The 19,932-nt window shown below is 41.8% G+C and overlaps 1 protein-coding gene across 1 annotated transcript in view; it reads right to left on the bottom strand.

Moving 5' to 3' along the window:
• DCDC2 (doublecortin domain containing 2) overlaps positions 1–19,932 on the bottom strand; it is a 130,388-nt gene that overhangs the window by 46,552 nt on the left and 63,904 nt on the right. The gene's annotated exons all lie outside the window — the stretch shown is intronic.

Below are 19,932 nucleotides of genomic sequence, written 5' to 3'. Positions count from 1 at the left end.
TTGAAATTAAATTCCTGTAGTTGCGAAAAAAATCTATAAGAGCCATTAGTGATTATGAAAGGCAAAAAATAACGTGACCAGTAAGACCGGTCACTTCTCTAGGGGGACCCAACACATTCAGTGACAAAAACCAACCAGCACATAGAGTAGATACTTGCAAAATATGTGTGGGAAACCACCACAGATATGTAATATATGGTTTTATGGGATGAAAGATTGCTCACCAAGTGGGCACTGAACAACATAAATGTGAGGGATGTATACCTGAACAGCTTGCACACTTCTTTTCCTTTTCCAATCACATTTTACAACTGAAGTATTTTAAATTGGCTCTTATTTCCTAAGGCTAAAATAGGATTTTACTGTCTAGAAATGGGCTAAACTACTAGTTGCACAATAGGTGCCAACCAAATAAACAGTGGGGTAAAATATCTAACTCACCATGGATGGAGGAGATATCACAACAACATATGCTTTTGGTATCACTTTAATAAGCCCCATTATTGCTGAGGCAAAGCTGCAGTCATCTACAACTCGAAACCTCACTGACATTTCCAGTTGCAGCCACCGTAAGAAAAAACATGTGCAGTATTGCTTATGCTATTACCAGTGTAACACAAATCCAATCATACCATTATCATGTCTAATAGGTTAGAAAAACTGAAGCGCTAGCTTGCAGTCTACCAGATTTGTCATAAACACGAAGGGGTTTAAACATAAAAAAGTAAGTAATTCTTCAATCATCTTGATTTTATGGGATTGTGACATGCATGAGTTATGCTATGTATGGCATACCGGTGAAACACTGTTTCGAGTATGTCCGTTTTAAAAAAAAAGCAGATTCAAAAATAAAATATGGCTAATCTTGCAGTCTGAACTGTGCTGGAAGATTTAGGTTAAGCCTTTAAGTATTCTATGGACATAATTCTTGATTAATTAAATCCTGGAATCAACCTCCTTCAAACATTTGGCACTTATGTACTCAAACAACAGAAGAGCAGATTCTGAGCTTGAGGAGCAAAAACACATTGTCTCCAAAGAATATTTAGTTTTTATTCACTTCAGTATATTCCAAAGTGTGCACATTTCAATTCTGTGTATAGTTTATTTGGTCCAAATTAAAATGAATCCAATAGCAACTTCTAATGTATATAGCACATTAAAATATGAAGACTCTTAAAGCACTGTACACAGGAAACAAACATCAGGAACACTACACAAGATGTGGCCAGTGAGCGGATGTGGTGCTATTTTCAAATATGCTGTTAAATGTAGATATATTTGTAAATTGTAAATCCATAACTGCTGTCTATTCTGTTCATTATTTGGATTCCTGCACACTTATATTACTTTCTAAAAGCTTTACAGTTCACATTTAAAGTTGTTAGTGTTCATAGACGTGCCCGATTGGTACAAGTGAAATGTGAAACCCTGTATTTATTACAGTACAGGTAATAACGATACCTAATACATAGGTTTTCTTAATGGCAGCCTCTTTACTATGATTGAGTAGAAGGTCTCTCTCCAGCTCCTGCCCTTTTAAAAAAAATATTTTGAACAGCACAATCACGGAGTAGTGAATTTCTTGGAGATGTGCAGATAGTCTGAGTCATTCAAATTATTTTTCTAAGAACTCTTTAGAAGAGGGGTAAGAGGACAACCCGAAGGGAGATCAGTGGACTGATCTCTATGAAAACTAGAGTTAATTTTGGAGGAAAGCTAGGTACCAAGTAGGTGGATACTTTGACCTGGTGTAAGATCAGGAAAGAACCTATAAGAAAAGAACTGCTAATTCTCTCATCCTCCACACAGAGGAAATGACCAACAACATGGCCATCTCAACTGAAAGTCACCCAAACACAACCTCAAACTTATGAAGAGCTTATGCAAAAGTATTTTTGGAATCCAAACAAACAGTGGACCTATAAGAGAGATTCTTGTCTACTCTCATGAATCTGGTGACTAGACGCTAGTGTAATCGTGTGCTAAACTGTATTATACTGTTCAGCCACTAGGCACCATGTGTAATATATTTAAATGAAGCTCACATCAGCCATTCATGGCAGTTCATTAAAGGATCTTATGGAAGACACATCTCTGGTGTATCTCTCAGAGAAGGAGGCTCTGTAGCCAGTCTACATCTGGTACAGGAATCTCAGCTGCTAGCAGCAGGCCCGTCACCTATCTTGTACAAAGTATACATGACAGTGAGGTCCCAATGGGAAAACAAGCCATGTTTGCTTCCCAGTGGACATATTCAGGTAGAGAGATAGCAATATGCAGAAAGGTGATGGCTAGAGCTATAGACATTAGGGAATTCTCCAGGTCCCACCACAGGTATAACTGTCCAGGGTGATTCCATGTTGATTTTTCTGTATTCTACACTGGAACTAAACCTCTTCAAATTGAAGACTGGATGCAGAAAATCATACGGCCCCCCGCAAGCTTTTTGTCATCACAAACAACAGATCACAGACCCCTACAAAGCAATCCTTGATTGGCATCCAAAGATGGTTCTGCTGTAGGTCCAGCCACATTGTTTCTTGCTTCTCTGGCTGATAAGAGATGGGAGCTGGCACAAATCAGTGAGAATTTGGAAAAGACTATAAATCCACAAATATCCAAATGAGATCATAGATAGCACCCAGCTATCTTTGGTAATCTGCCCCCACTGCTTATAGGAAATGGAGATTTCCTCTCACTGGAAGCAGAGATGGGCCTTGCTTCCCTGGTATTAAAAACTCTCCTTAACCAGCATTGTGCACACCTGCTGCCACAGGTCTATTCCTCAGGACTCTTGCCCAGTTGGACCTTGGGGACTATGACTTCTACTAACACTTAAATGGGAATCGGAGGGGCTGGATGATCCTGGAGCAGGAAAGATAATCAGCTTCTTGGGCTCCAAAAGGATGTTCATTTCATCACGGAGGCTCTGAAGAGCTTGATGCAAAGCCTCCCCAGAAAACTTCTCACCTTTAACAGGAGTAGCTATGAGCGGCTGCTTGGTCTGAATCTCCTGGAACTGTAGCCTTAAGAGGATTCTCCTCTCTTGAGCTGTTCATAGGTATCTAGGTGACCACTTCCAAGGAGACATCATTCATGTAGTTGGAAATGAAGTGGAGGCTGGCCCAGGCCTCCTTCGCCTACTTGTGACCCAATCAGAATCCTGATCCACAGCCTGCTGCCAAATAGTTAATGCTGTAAGAACTGCTCCAAAGAACATTGAAAGGACAGGACAGGAGCCACCACTGCAGGATGAATATGGGGCAGGTTCATTCTCCAATCCCTCTACACTAGGGCAGGATTAGGGTTTCAAAATAAGACAAATTGCAGTTGGTTGGTCACATTAGTAAAACATTTGGGAACCACTGCTCTAATGTATCCCAAGTAGGGAAAAAACGGTACATTAAATCTTTTAACCAGGAAGGCAGTACAAAAACCACACAGATCCATTAGAAATCAGCCTAGTGGCAACCCTAGTTCAAACTATGATGATTGGGACCCTCTCCAGCATTGTGTCTGACTGAAACACTGGGGAAACAGGGCACCAATCATCCAACAGAGATCCTGCTGGAGGAGGAACAGGCTAGCTATCTGCCTTAGAGTCACTACAGCGTAGGGCTTGTGGACTGGGGGATAGAGAGTCAGAAAGCGGCCTGCTCACCCTTCCCATCTTAAATTTCTCAAACACATAATTGAGGCAGATCACAAAGGCAGAGAGAAGCTGGAAGGAAAGCAGGAACATGGAGTCCATTTACCTGAACTCACGCTCATCCAGATCTGTGCCTTGGCCCCAGTGCCTGCCATGAGACATGCTGCTTGTCTGATGTCTACTTAGCAGGGGAGCTGCATCTTATTAAGCCTCCTTTCCCTCTGGTGAAGGGCCCCATGAATTACCAGGACTGAACGAAGCCTGCCACAAAATGGCCGCAGGTCCCTCCCTAGTCACTGCAGTACCTTATGAGCTACTCCAATCCCGCTGCTCACACCACAACTGCAGAAGCCTGCAGCAGGAGTTCCTGTCTCACCGTAAGGTAGGAGACGGGCTGAGAGAGAGAGAGATGGTGTTAGTGGAGGGGCTTTTCTGAGCTCCGAAAGCACAGCATCCAGCTAAGGGAATTGGAATTTCATAGAATGATGTCACAGACAGCAACAGCCCAGATTCCAGACTGGGAAGATTTCAAAGAAAGTCACCAATTTGAATGGTAACTGGATTTTGTTTTAACTAAGGTTTTTAAGTAACAAAGAACTTATAACAATAAAACACAAAGAGTGAAAAACAGTCCCCCTGGAAAAGGAATCCATTGCACTATTGTTAATTTTGCCCAATTCTCAGTTACGCAGGCCTCCTCTACACTGTCATAGCAGAGTAAATGAAAACAAATCTAAATATCTTTAAACACTGACCCCAGAGACACTGTATTTTAAAATGCATGCAGACCACTGTACACCTGCGGGGTTTTTTTGTAACTGAGTTTAAGATTCTTGTCCTTCAGTCATAGAACAGCCTTTGCATTAACTTGTAATGAATACTTAAAAGAAAAAAAACAATATTCTTTGTTCTTGTCAGTTCTTGTCACACTTTTAATATAACGTACCTAGTAATCGAATGTAAATTTCTTTTTGCTTTTAAAAAAGTCATAATCCACAAATCAAACATCAAAACCACAGTTAGAGCTTTTGAAGGAGCATTTAGACATATATTTTACTGATCTGGCCAAAATGATAACTTCCAACTCATAAATAAAAGTTATATTTCACATTCCTGTTTTGACTGGAGAGCTATGTTTCACTAAAGCAACTACAGAGATGAGAAATATGACTTTAATAAGGTATAAAAACTGAAACAATTTTTTAGCTATTAAGTTTCCTTGGTAGTGTGGCCTGTTTAAATGCCTAGCACAACCTTTTGAAAGGCAAAGGTGCTGCAGTCTGTAAAGGGTTAACAGGTTCCCGGCCTGCCACATGGGCTAAGAACAAAAGGAAAGGGACGCTGATCAAAGAGGAATGGTATGTCCTCTCCCCTCTTAGCTGTCAGGGAAAGCCTATGGGAATTATTTTCCAGGGTTTTTCAGGAAGTGGTTAATACATGCCTCCTTGATTTTTTTACCCCCTGGCCCAGTTCACAAGCCAAATATTTCTTTATCTGCCCATCTGACAGAGGAAGCTACTATACTAAACTGCTAAAAGGAAAGGAGTACTTGTGGCACCTTAGAGACTAACCAATTTATTTGAGCATAAGCTTTCGTGAGCTACAGCTCACTTCATCGGATGCATACTGTGGAAAGTGTAGAAGATCTTTTTATACACACAAAGCATGAAAAAATACCTCCCCCCCCCCCACTCTCCTGCTGGTAATAGCTTATCTAAAGTGATCACTCTCCTTACAATGTGTATGATAATCAAGTTGGGCCATTTCCAGCACAAATCCAGGTCCTCCCCCCCACACACACACAAACCCACTCTCCTGTTGGCAATAGTTTATCTACAGTGACCACTCTCCTTATAATGTGTATGATAATCAAGGTGGGCCATTTCCAGCACAAATCCAGGGTTTAACAAGAACGTCTGGGGGGGGGGAAGGGGAGTAGGAAAAAACAACTGCTGCCCACTGTATGGGCGCACTGCTCAGATATGCTAGCACACACAAAAAACCTGTCTGCTCAGCCCTTCCTTTTGCTCAGCCACTTCAAGCAGCCTTGACTCCCATATTAAGAGGCAGAATGGGGAGCTCTGTTGGGTGCTCTACTCTGTGCAGACCAATAAGAGGTCCAAAATGAACAGACTCTGACATTCTAAATCAGACACACTGAAACAAGTAGGACTGGTTCTCTGGGAGCTGCCAGAAGAAGCCTTCTCCATCAGAGACTGGAAGAGAGATTGTGGTGATTGCAAGAGGAATAGGAGACCGAGCGAGTACAGCACCACAGAGGAGATGAGCATGGTGAGGGAATCATGGAATAAGGAAGAGCAGAAAAACAAAAGCAATACTTTGCACTTCTATAACACTTTCCATCTAAGGACCTCAAAGTGCTCTGCAAACATCAGTGAACAGTTTCTCTCAATGCTGATGTGAGATGAGTATTTTTATTCACATGCTTATGCCATGGTAGTGTAAAATGGGAAAGCCAAGGTATGGAAGTTAAATGATTTGCCCAAAGTCACACAGGAAGTCTGTGACAGAACTGGAATATCTCTTGCATTGCATCCTAGTCCTAATGAGAGGAGCAGAGAGCAAGGAAGGGTATGGAGAGAGGCAACGGCAAGTGAGAAAGCAAGTGGATGGGAAACTGTGGATCACAGAACAATGGGGGAGGAATGGAGCGGTTAGAACAGAACAGAACAGGATGGATGGTAAGGAGGGGTAAGAAGACATAAAAAGTAGTTAAATGGATGGAAAGAGAACTAGGGAAAGAAGTTATGAAGCTAAAATCATTATAATCCTGGAGAACTCAGATACCATAGTGTTAAGTACTATAGAAAAAACAAAAACAATAATTAAAAACAAAAAGCAAACAAAAACCTACCCACAAATACACAAGAATATCCTGCCTTAATATCAGGCACAAAAGAGAACTACAGGTGAGAACTGTTGCAAATCTCATAACTTTAGGGCCTTTAGGGCCATTTTTTGCTGCATTTAGCAATGGTCAGCTAATATAGATGGTGCCATAAAAAGCATTTAGTGCTCACAGCAGCTATATATTTGTTGTATTTCCTGTTTTGATTATAGGGAATACTGTAAGTACTGTCAATTACTGCTACATGTAAAAAAAAAAATTCTCTCTCCAAGCAAATGGTAGCAACCGCAGGTTTGGGAGCCCAACTCTAAACTATCTGAGTCCCCTCAATGAGGTGTGAATAATACCATGCACACCAATCGAATTAATCTCAGTGGGATATGAACTCTAGTCTAATTAAGGCTATCTGAATGCCAACATTATTAACCATAGTCACATTTTAAAAATTGTTTATTTTTAAAAAGAAGGAAATTAAATGCAGAAGACTCCATATTAATGCAACATTTAAGCTTTCATCAATATAAAATGACAGTGCAAAAGTTTCTGCAGCAATATTAAGTCAACTATATGTATATCTTGTATATTTTGGAGTATACATTTTATAATGGACAGAAACATATATAAACTACATTTTAACCAGCAAAATATGAATAGGAAGTAATACATATATGAAATATGTCCAAGTTAATGTTGCTGTAGGAACCAGAGCTTTTATTTCTTGGTTTATATTTTATCTCAACTGTGCTATAACTTGAACATTTGCATTAATAGATTTTTTCCGTTTAATGTACTAAACACACATAAACAGAACATATATTCAAATATATGCTGAATAATTGATAAGAAGCTGAACCGTCACTTGAAAGACAACCACAAAAAATTGATGTGTTCAAGAATGATATACTTTCTTGGATTTATTGACTTTCATTCCAAGAGTAGAGGTTATAAATTGTTTTATATCAAATATGAACTCTTTATTCCATACTGTTTAATGATGATTCAGAGAGTGGCAAATGTGAGAAAATTGCCATTAAATGTTAAATAACAGCACTGAATGAAGCTCTATGTTTTCAAGATGACTTGTGTGGTAATTTATATATTTCAGTTTTGGAACAAAATTTAATCTCTCAAGACACAATATATTAGGCCTTGATCCTCCAAAGTCGAATACACATGTTTAACTTTAAGCATGCAATCAGTTTCACTGAAGACAATGTAAACATGTGTGTGATTGTAGGATAGGGGCCTATTCATGACAGCATTTAATCACATGTTTAACCATTTACAACACACACTTTGCTTCTCTACAAAAGAAAAAGGACACTAAACTTTCTAACCTACTACATGCCACAAGGGGCCACAGCAATGGTTCCCTCAACCCACCCAACAATATTGTTAACCTATCCAACTATACTCTTAGCCCAGCAGAAGCAGCTGTCCTATCTCGGGGCCTCTCCTTCTGCCCCTCCACCCCCATGAACATGATACAGTTCTGTGGTGACCTAGAATCCTATTTTCGACGTCTCCGACTCAAGGAATATGTCCAACACACCTCTGAACAACATACTAATCCACAGAGACCTCCCTACCAATACTACAAAAAGAAGGATTCTAGGTGGACTCCTCCTGAAGGTCGACACAGCAGACTGGACTTCTACATAGAGTGCTTCCGCCGATGTGCACGGGCTGAAATTGTGGAAAAGCAGCATCACTTGCCCCACAACCTCAGCCGTGCAGAACACAATGCCATCCACAGCCTCAGAAACAACTCTGACATCATAATCAAAAAGGCTGACAAAGGAGATGCTGTTGTCATCATGAATAGGTCGGAATATGAACAAGAGGCTGCTTGGCAGCTCTCCAACTCCACTTTCTACAAGCCATTACCCTCTGATCCCACTGAGAGTTACCAAAAGAAACTACAGCATTTGCTCAAGAAACTCCCTGAAAAAGCACAAGATCAAATCCGCACAGACACACCCCTGGAACCCCGACCTGGGATATTCTATCTACTACCCAAGATCCATAAACCTGGAAATGCTGGGCGCCCCATCATCTCAGGCATTGGCACCTTCACAGCAGGATTGTCTGGCTATATAGGCTCCCTCCTCAGGCCCTGCGCTACCAGCACTCCCAGCTACCTTCAAGACACCACTGACTTCCTGAGGAAACTACAATCCATCGGTGATCTTCCTGATAACACCATCCTGGCCACTATGGATGTAGAAGCCCTCTACACCAACATTCCACACAAAGATGGACTACAAGCCATCAAGAACACTATCCCCGATAATGTCATGGCTAACATGGTGGCTGAACTTTGTGACTTTGTCCTTACCCATAACTATTTTACATTTGGGGACAATGTATACCTTCAAATCAGCGGCACTGCTATGGGTACCCGCATGGCCCCACAGTATGCCAACATTTTTATGGCTGACTTAGAACAACGCTTCCTCAGCTCTCGTCCCCTAACGCCCCTACTCTACTTGTGCTATATTGATGACATCTTCATCATCTGGACCCATGGAAAAGAAGCTCTTGAGGAATTTCACCATGATTTCAACAATTTCCATCCCACCATCAACCTCAGCCTGGTCCAGTCCACACAAGAGATCCACTTCCTGGACACTACAGTGCTAATAAACGATGGTCACATAAACACCACCCTATACCGGAAACCTACTGACCGCTATTCCTACCTACATGCCTCCAGCTTTCACCCTGACCACACCACATGATCCATTGCCTACAGCCAAGCTCTGCGACACAACCGCATTTTCTCCAACCCCTCAGACAGAGATAAACACCTACAAGATCTCTATTAAGCATTCTTACAACTACAATACCCACCTGCGGAAGTAAAGAAACAGATTGATAGAGCCAGAAGAGTTCCCAGAAGTCACCTACTACAGGACAGGCCTAACAAAGAAAATAACAGAACGCCACTAGCCGTCACCTTCAGCCCCCAACTAAAACCCCTCCAACGCATTATCAAGGATCTACAACCTATCCTAAAGGATGACCCAATACTCTCACAAATCTTGGGAGACAGGCCAGTCCTTGCCTACAGACAACCCCCCAACCTGAAGCGAACACTCACCAGCAACCACATACCACACAACAGAACCACTAACCCAGGAACCTATCCTTGCAACACAGCCCGTTGCCAACTGTGCCCACATATCTATTCAGGGGACACCATCACAGGGCCTAATAACATCAGCCACACTATCAGAGGCTCATTCACCTGCACATCTACCAATGTGATATATGCCATCATGTGCCAGCAATGCCCCTCTGCCATGTACTTTTGGCAAACTGGGCAGTCTCTACATAAAAGAATAAATGGACACAAATCAGATGTCAAGAGTTATAACATTCATAAACCAGTCAGAGAACACTTCAATCTCTCTGGTCACGCGATTACAGACGTGAGAGTTGCAATATTACAACAGAAAAACTTCAAATCCAGACTCCAGCGAGAGACTGTTGAATTGGAATTCATTTGCAAATTGGATACAATTAACTTAGGCTTGAATAGAGACTGGGAGTGGCTAAGTCATTATGCAAGGTAACCTATTTCCCCTTGTTTTCCTACCCCCCCCCCCCCAGACGTTCTTGTTAAACCCTGGATTTGTGCTGGAAATGGCCCACCTTGATTATCATACACATTGTAAGGAGAGTGATCACTTTAGATAAGCTATTACCAACAGGAGAGTGGGTTTGGGGGGGAAGAGGGGGGGAGAAAACCTGGATTTGTGCTGGAAATGGCCCACCTTGATTACCATACACATTGTAAGGAGAAAGTGAGTACTTGTGGCACCTTAGAGACTGGCTGGTTTATTTGAGCATGGGCTTTCGTGGGCTACAGCTCACTTCATCGGATGCAGCCGATGAGGTGAGCTGTAGCTCACGGGGGCTTATGCTCAAGTGGATTGGTTGGTCTCTGGGGTGCCACAAGTACTCCTTTTCTTTTTGCGAATACAGACTAACACGGCTGTTACTCTGAAATTGTAAGGAGTGTGATCACTTTACATAAGCTATTACCAGCAGGAGAGTGGGGTGGGAGGAGAGAAAACCTTTTGTAGTTATAAACACCCATTTTTTCATGATTTGTGTGTATAAAAACAAACATCTTCTGTATTTTCCACAGTATGCATCCGATGAAGTGAGCTGTAGCTCACTAAAGCTTATGCTCAAATAAATTGGTTAGTCTCTAAGGTGCCACAAGTCCTCCTTTTCTTTTTGCGAATACAGACTAACACGGCTGTTACTCTGAAACACGTTTAACTTTAAGCAAACATGCACTTGAAGTCTTGTCCACATACAAAAATTGTTCCAAGCACACTAAAGTGGTTTAGAAATTGATTTAGTTAAATTAGTGCATCTCTCTTGTGTGGGGACACTTAAATCAATTTAGGAGTGCCTGGCACTGATTTAACTTAAGTTCATTTCTTATCAACTTAAACTAAATAAGTGTAAGGTAGTCTTAAATCGATGTAGTTACATTGGTACAACCTGTGTCCGTAGACAAAGGCAGAGTCCCATTGATGTCAATGGGACGTAAGCACATCTTTAAAAAGATAATAATGTGCTTATCGGCTGTCCTGAATAGGAATGGGTTTAAACACGTGCTTGAGTGCTTTACTAAACTGGGGCTTTACATTGGTAACCCTCGCGCACACCCACAGCCCAATACTGGCCCTCACTACCTCCCTCCCATTGTAGCTTCCCACACTTCCTCCTGTGAAAACCTTCTGTGTGTAGTCCCTTTCACCACAGATTTCTTAGCGGCCAGGTGTGCTGATGCAAGTGGCCATGTTATGTGCCACCAGCTCCTTATTCCAGCTGACAGAAAAGCATAATCTGACAAGCCATTTTGGTCACTGATGGAAAAAAATGTGGAGTGGATACCCTGTCAGAAACGGACTGTAGGGATGTTCGTGCATTGACCCGCCCATTCAATAAAATCATCTCTTCCTTCCAATTCAGTATCATCTCCCACTTCCGGTGCACAAAAGGGAGAATTTGACTTAATATATTTGGAAGTTTCCTTCAGGATAAGAGTCCTATAATGTAATATTTAAAAGAAAACATTCACATTTTAGCACAAAAAGACAATCAAAGTACCTGTTTAAAAAAGTTAGATTCATCAGTGTGTTTAAAATGATTTACAATTCCCACTCTGGGAGCAATACCTCCGGAGACTAATACAAGTTAAATAATTGACTTGAGGTAAGCCAGAAGGGGTTAAAAAAAGACTACTTTTTATTTCACTGTCCCAATCAACCTCAAAAAGGCTACCTAATTACCAATATTCTTCACTAACAAATGCATGCTACACTTCAAACGTCTGTTCTCCTGAGTCACTGCCAGCATCCCTCTAAATATGAATTTCCTACAATTTACCTTTTACAAGAACACCTATCAGCTGCTTCACAGCATGAAAAGCACAAAAAAAGGCATTAGGAAAACATTTCTGTAGCAAACCAGACTGATACTGCATTTACATGGCAAAAGAAAACTATTACACTGCAGGCAGTAAAAGCCTCATTTTAGAGATCTTGGGGGAAAAATAACTTAATTCACTTCTGCCCATGCCATTTGAGAACTGTTACATTTCTTTCTGTCAGAAAAAAAATGAACATTTCACCACCTACTGCTTAAAATCCCCAATTAAAGCTATTTAAAATAAAAGTCTATATTATTCAGAAAGTCAGTGTGTAAATAAGAACATAGAAACTGCTTTACTGGGTCAGATTAATGGTCCAGCTAGTCCAATAGCTTGTCCCTGACAGAGGTCAGCACCAGATGCTTTAGAGGAAGATGCAAGAACCCTTCAGTAGGCTGATGTGGAATAATCTGCCCCCATGACGCTCTCATCCTAATCCCTAACACTTAGAGACTGGTTTATGCTCTGAAAAATGAGGTTTTATATACCTTCCAATATTTGTTAGCATTAACTATTATAACTCTGGATATTCTTATCCATATAAATGTCTGATCCATTTTTTAATCTTGCTAAATTTTTGGCCTCAACAAAATCCAATGGCAATGAGTTCCACAGTTGTGTGAAAGAAAGCATTTCCCTTTATTCATTTAGAATTTGCCACTTTTAAATTTCACCCAATATCCCCTTGTTCTTGTGTTATGAGACTGGGGGAACAAAAGTGCCTAATCTATCTTCACCAGGCCAGTCATTATTTTGTATACTTTTATCATGTCCCCTCTTTTTTATGGTAAACAATCCCAAATTTTTCAGTCTCTTCATATGTGTTTTTCCATGTCCTTAATCACATTCTTTTTCCTTCTTGGAACCTCCTCTAAATCTGTAATATCCTTTCTGATATGGGGTGACCAGTAGTGCACACAGTATACCAGCAAAACCAGGTCACACCACTGATTTACATATTTTCCATATTATTCTCCATCCTGCTCCCTATGCATCCTAAAATATGACTTGCTTTTTTGACCACAGATGCACAATGAAAAGAGGTCTCTATTGCGCTGGGTACAGTGATTCCCAGGTATCCTTCCTGAGCTGATACAGTTAACTTAGAAATCTGTAAGGTAGATGAGTTGCACAACTTTTTCCCACCAATCTGCATCACTTTGTATCAACACTGAACTTCATCTACCATTGCATTGCCCATGCACTTATCTTGGTTAGGTCCCTCTGAAGTTTCACTTGATTAACCTAAAAAACTTAGGTTTCAGAGTAACAGCCGTGTTAGTCTGTATTCGCAAAAAGAAAAGGAGTACTTGTGGCACCTTAGAGACTAACCAATTTATTTGAGCATAAGCTTTCGTGAGCTACAGCTCACTTCATCGGATGCATACTGTGGAAAGTACAGAAGATCTTTTTATACACACACAAACCATGAAAAAATGGGTGTTTACCAGTACAAAAGGTTTTCTCTCCTTCCACCCCACTCTCCTGCTGGTAATAGCTTATTTAAAGTGATCACTCTCCTTACAATGTGTACGATAATCAAGGTGGGCCATTTCCAGCACAAATCCAGGGTTTAACAAGAATGTCTGGGGGGGGAGGGGTTAGGAAAAAACAAGGGGAAATAGGTTACCTTGCATAATGACTTAGCCACTCCCAGTCTCTATTCAAGCCTAAGTTAATTGTATCCAATTTGCAAATGAATTCCAATTCAACAGTCTCTCTCTGGAGTCTGGTTTTGATGTTTTTCTGTTGTAATATCGCAACTTTCATGTCTGTAATCGCGTGACCAGAGAGATTGAAGTGTTCTCCGACTGGTTTATGAATGTTATCATTCTTGACATCTGATTTGTGTCCATTTATTCTTTTACGTAGAGACTGTCCAGTCTGACCAATGTACATGGCAGAGGGGCATTGCTGGCACAGTGGGGGGGATGGGGAGAAAACCTGGATTTGTGCTGGAAATGGCCCAACTTGATTATCATACACATTGTAAGGAGAATGATCACTTTAGATAAGCTATTACCAGCAGGAGAGTGGGGTGCGGGGAGAGAAAACCTTTTGTAGTGGTAAACACCCATTTTTTCATGGTTTGTGTGTATAAAAACATCTTCTGTACTTTCCACAGTATGCATCCGATGAAGTGAGCTGTAGCTCACGAAAGCTTATGCTCAAATAAATTGGTTAGTCTCTAAGGTGCCACAAGTATTCCTTTTCTTTTTGCTAAAAAACTTAATAATCTGCAAATGTTGCAACCTCACTGCTCATTCCCCTTTCGAAATTATTAATAAATACATTAATCAACATCAGACCAAATATTCTGCTGTTAACTTCTGACATGGTGAAAACTGACCATTCAATCCTACTCTGTTTCCTGTCTCTTTGCCAGTTTTTGATACATGACAACAGTTTGCCTCTCACCTCATGATTACTTAGTTTTTTCACAAAAAGAAAAGGAGGACTTGTGGCACCTTAGAGACTAACAAATTTATTTGAGCATAAGCTATCGTGAGCTACAGCTCACTTCATCCGATGCATTCAGTGGAAAATACAGTGGGGAGATTTATATACACAGAGAACATGAAACAATGGGTGTTACCATACACACTGTAACCAGAGTGATCACTTAAGGTGAGCTATTACCAGCAGGAGAGCGGGGGAGGGGAGGGGGGAAACCTTTTGTAGTGATAATCAAGGTGGGCCATTTCCAGCAGTTGACAAGAACGTCTGAGGAACAGTGGGGGGGGGGGGAGAATAAACATAGGGAAATAGTTTTACTTTGTGTAATGACCCATCTACTCCCAGTCTTTATTCAAGCCTCAGTTAATTGTATCCAGTTTGCAAATTAATTCCAATTCAGCAGTCTCTCATTGGAGTCTGTTTTTGAAGTTTTTCTGTTGAAGAATTGCCACTGTTTAGTCTGTAATCGAGTGACCAAAAGAGATTGAAGTGTTCTCCGACTGGTTTTTGAATGTTATCATTCTTGACGTCTGATTTGTGTCCATTTATTCTTTTACGTAGAGACTGTCCAGTTTGGCCAATGTACATGGCAGAGGGGCATTACATTTCAGGGCCACTGCACCCAGTTCCCCTCAGTGGTCCAGCAAGGACACCAGCTCTCAAGTTCCAGCTCTCCACCTGTTGCCTTTCTTGAGTGGAAAACCATGTCTCACTCCCTTCTGATGGGCATGTTTCCAGGCCGCACAGTTCTGTGTCTTCTCTGTGTTATTCCCAGCAGAGACAGGCTGCCCAAGCACACCTGCTTGCTTTCTCCTCAGAGACAGATAGCTGTAATAGCTACAGTTCTAAGTTACCCACACAGCACATTTTTATGGAAGCCTATTTATAAGGTAAAAGCACTACAGAGAAAACATTTTTAAAACAATAAAAGAACCTGCACACAAGCTAAAAAGCTTACCAGACATCACCCCAACTCTAACACGGGCTCTGGCAGGAGCAGTTCTTCAAAACCCCATCCAAGGGGTTTCCTTTGTGGTCACAAGTCCATCAGAGCCTCAGCTCAGAACTAGCACCCAGTCTTACGGGGCCTCAGTAGGCCATGTCTTTCCAATCCTTCCATAAGGACTGGGGCCTCTGTGGACCAGGGGTACTGCCCTTTTGCTGGATCAGGTAAAAGGCCTTGAGCCAGTTTAAAACCAGACTATTTATCCAAAAATCCTTTCTTTGTCTGTTGGTCCCTAGAGTATCCAGTCCGAGTTAGTATATGTGAACCTCGCAAGGAGGTGGCTTCAAAGGACAGATAACAGAGGAAGTACATCAGCATCCCCCTCCTACTAGAGAAGGTACACACAATGCCACAATAACACATACACAATCACATTTTTAATACAATGAACCCCAAAGGTATTAACCCTATCTCCATAAGGTTTATCTTAATTCCATAAATTCCATTTGTTCGTGGTATATAGTACTTGATATATTGGCAGTCTGTCTCAGCCTCTTCTAAGGGTGGGGAGGGGGGGAAGGATAGCTCAGTGGTTTGAGCATTGGCCTGCTAAACCCAGAGTTGTGAGTTCAATCCTTGAGGGGGCCATTTAGGGATCTGGGGCAAAAAAAAAAATGGGGATTGGTCCTGCTTTGAGCAGGGGATTGGACTAGATGACCTCCTGAGGTCCCTTCCAACCCTGACATTCTATGATTCTATGTCTACGCTGCAGCTGGGAGCGTGCCTCCAGCCGGGGGAGACAAACACACGCTCGCTTCGCTCCAGGTAACACACTAAAAATAGCAGTGTGGACGTTGCATCATGCGTGGTGGCACTGGCTAGCCACCCGAGCTCAGGCTCAGCTAGCCCACACCACAGCTTGCGCAACAACGTCCACACTGCTAACTTTAGCAGAGTAGCTCACACAGAGCTCCCATGCATCTGTCTATGGGCTGCACTGCACACTGCCAGCTGCAGTGTGGACACATACCCTGAGGGATCTTGTCAAAGGCCTTTTGAATTTATAAACCAATTCTCCTTTATCCACTACTTTATCATCATCACTATTTATTTGTACGTATTACCACACTGACACTTCCAAAGAATTCTAACAGATTAGTGAGACATATTTTTCCTTTGCAGCAAACCATGTTGGTTAGACCCTATTTAACTATCTACAAGATAGGTGCAGACATTATCCTAGTGAATCCAAAACCTTTCTGCAAACCCTTTGTAATAAAAAACATACCCTGAAAGACTCCATGATAGAACAGCCACAATGGATTTTAATTAGGGCTGTCAATTAAATGCAGTTAACTCACGCAATTAACTCAAAAAAATTAATCATGATTAATAGCAGTTTTAAACAATAGAATACCAATTGAAATTTATTAAATATTTTTGGATGTTTTTATACATTTTCACATGTATTGATTTCAGTTACAACACAGACTACAAAGTGTACAGTACTCACTTTATATTATTTTTTTATTACAAATATTTGCACTGTAAAAATGATAAACAAAAGAAACAGTACTTTTCAGTTCACCTCATACAAGTACTGAAATGTAATCTATTTATCATGAAAATGCAATTTACAAATGTAGATTTTTTTGTTACATAACTGCACTCAAAAACAAAACAATGTAAAACTTTCAAGCCGACAAGTCCACTCAGTCCTACTTCTTGTTCAGCCAATCACTAAGACAAACAAATTTGTTTACATTTACAGGAGATAATGCTGTCCACTTCTTATTTACAATGTAACCAGAAGGTAAGAACAGGTGTTCACATGGCACTTTTGTAGCCAGCATTGCAAGGTATTTACGTGCCAGATATGCTAAACATTCCTATGCCCCTTCATGCTTCAGCCGCTATTCCAGAGGACATGTTTTCATGCTGATGATGCTCAGTAAAAAAAAATGTGTTAATTAAATCTGTGACTGAACTCCTTGGGGGAGAACTGTATGTCTCCTGCTGTTTTACTTGCATTCTGCATATATTTCATGTTATAGTAGTCTCGGATGATGACTCAGCACATGTTGTTCATTTTAAGAACACTTTCACTGCAGATTTGACAAAACGCAAAGAAGGTACCAATGTGAGATTTCTAAAGATAGCTACAGCACTCGACCCAAGGTTTAAGAATCTGAATTGCCTTCCAAAATCTGAGAAGGATGAGGTGTGGAGCATGCTTTCAGAAGTCTTAAAAGAGCAACATTCCGATGCAGAAACTACAGAACCCAAACCACCAAAAAAGAAAATCAACCTTCTGCTGGTGGCACTTGACTCAGGTTATGAAAATGCACATGCATCAGTCCGCACTGCTTTGGATTTTTATCAAGCAGAACTTGTCATCACCATGGACACAAGACCTCTGGAATGGTGGATGAAGCATGAAGAGACATATGACTCTTTGAGCATCTGGCATGTACATATCTTGTAACGCTAGCTACAACAGTGCCATGTGAATGCCTGTTCTCACTTTCAGGTGACATTGTGAACAAGAAGCAGGCAGCATTATCTCATTCAAATGTAAACAAACTTGTTTGTCTGAGTGACTGGTTGAACAAGAAATAGGACTAAGTGGATTTGTAGGCTCGAAAGTTTTACTTTCTTTTATTTTTGAGTGCAGTTATTTTTTGTACATAATTCTACATTTGTAAGTTCAACATTCATGCTAGAGAGACTGCACTACAGTACTTGTATTAGGTGCATTGAAAAATACTATTTCTTTTGTTTTTACAGTGCAAATATTTGTAATAAAAAATAAATATAAAGTGAGCACTGTACACTTTGTATTCCGTGTTGTAATTGAAATCAATATATTTGAAAATGTAGAAAACATCCAAAAATATTTAAGTAAATGGTATTCTATTATTTTAACAGCTCGATTAATCATTATTAATTTTTTTAATCGTGTGACTAATCGCAATTAATTATTTTAATCTTTTGATAGCCTTAATTTTAATTTAGTTCTTTAGCAGACAAAACACAAGAATATTTTCTATGAACACCTTCAGTGCACAGAAACACAGATAAGCAATTGGAGAATAGGAAAGATATGTCATGTATTCAGACCAAGATGACAGAGTTTATGGTAACTTACTACTTACAGCTTTCACAGGAGAATGTCTATTGCTTGTTGTTAGTATTGTGTTAATAGGCCCTAATCCTGTGTAGGCCCCAGAGCCCGCACAAAGACCTATTGAAATCAAATAGTGTTTTACCCTTACTTTGAACTAGGGTTGCCAACTTTCTAATTGCACAAAACCGAACATCCTAGCCCCACCCCTTCTCGGAGCCACGCCTCCTGCTTCGCCCCTTCCTTGAGGCCCTGCTCACTACATTCCCCCTCCTTCTGTAGCTCACTCTTCCCCACCCTCACTCACTTTCACTGGGCTGGGGTAGGGGGTTGAAGTGCGGGAGGGGGTGAGGGCTCTAACTGGGGGTGCAGGCTCTGGGGTGGGGAAAGAAATGAGAGGTTCAGTGTGTGGGAGGGGGCTCTGAGTTGGGCAGGGGGTTGGGGTGAGAGAGGTGGTGCCCGGGATGAGGGGCTTGGGGTACAGGAGGGGGCTCCAGGCTGGGGGGTGGGCAGAGGGGTCAGGGTGTGGGAGGGGGCTCTGGGCTGGGGCAAGGGTTTGGGGTTCAGGAGGGGGTGAGGGCTCTGTTTGGGGGTGCAGGCCCAGGGGTGGAGCTGGGGATGAGGGGTTCAGGGTGCAGGAGGGGCCTCCAGGTTTGAGGAGGGCTCAGGCTGGGGATTGGGGTCAGGGTTGGGGCGCAGGCTCACCTCCGGCGGCTCCCGGTCAGCAGCACAGCTGGGGGGCTAAGGCAGGTTTCCTGCCTGTCCTGACTCCGCGCTGCACCCCGGAAGCAGCAGCAGGTCCGGCTTCTAGACGGACACGTGGCAGGCGGCTCTGTCTGCGCACTGCTCTTGCCCTCAGGCACTGCTTCCGCCGGTTCCCAGCCAATGGGAGTGTGGAGCTGGTGTTTGGGGCGGGGGCAGCACACAGAGCACTGTGGCCCCCCTGCTTAGGAGCCGGACCTGCTGGCCACTTCCGGGGTGCAGCGCAGAGCCAGGACAGGTAGGGACTAGACTGCCTTAGCCCTGCAGCACTGCTGACGGGACTTTTAATGGCCCAGTCGGCGGTGCTGACCGGAGCAGCCAGGGTCCCTTTTCGACTGGGTGTTCTGGTCGAAAACCGGACGCCTGGTCACCCTACTTTGAACTGGGATAAATGAATATAAACATGCAGAGCAACAGTGAATCAAACCCATTACATTTAATGGCAAAAGGTATATCATGGGACAAAAGAGCTTGTGTCTGCTCTGGAGTGTGGTTTGTCTTGGTTTTAACAGGTAATCACTACTAGTCTATAAGAATTTGTATAAAACAGGAATCATTGATAATCATGATAGCATAATGTTCAATATTTCATCTTTTAGGGAATTCTGATTGTCAGAAGCTCTCCCAAATTGTACCAGCAAGTGCCTGAATCACATGTACAAATGGT

Source organism: Eretmochelys imbricata, chromosome 2 (genome assembly GCF_965152235.1).
Source record: "Eretmochelys imbricata isolate rEreImb1 chromosome 2, rEreImb1.hap1, whole genome shotgun sequence".
Classification (NCBI taxonomy): domain Eukaryota; kingdom Metazoa; phylum Chordata; order Testudines; family Cheloniidae; genus Eretmochelys; species Eretmochelys imbricata.
Note: the sequence above shows the minus strand (reverse complement) of the source record. Positions and strands in the feature narration are given on the sequence as shown.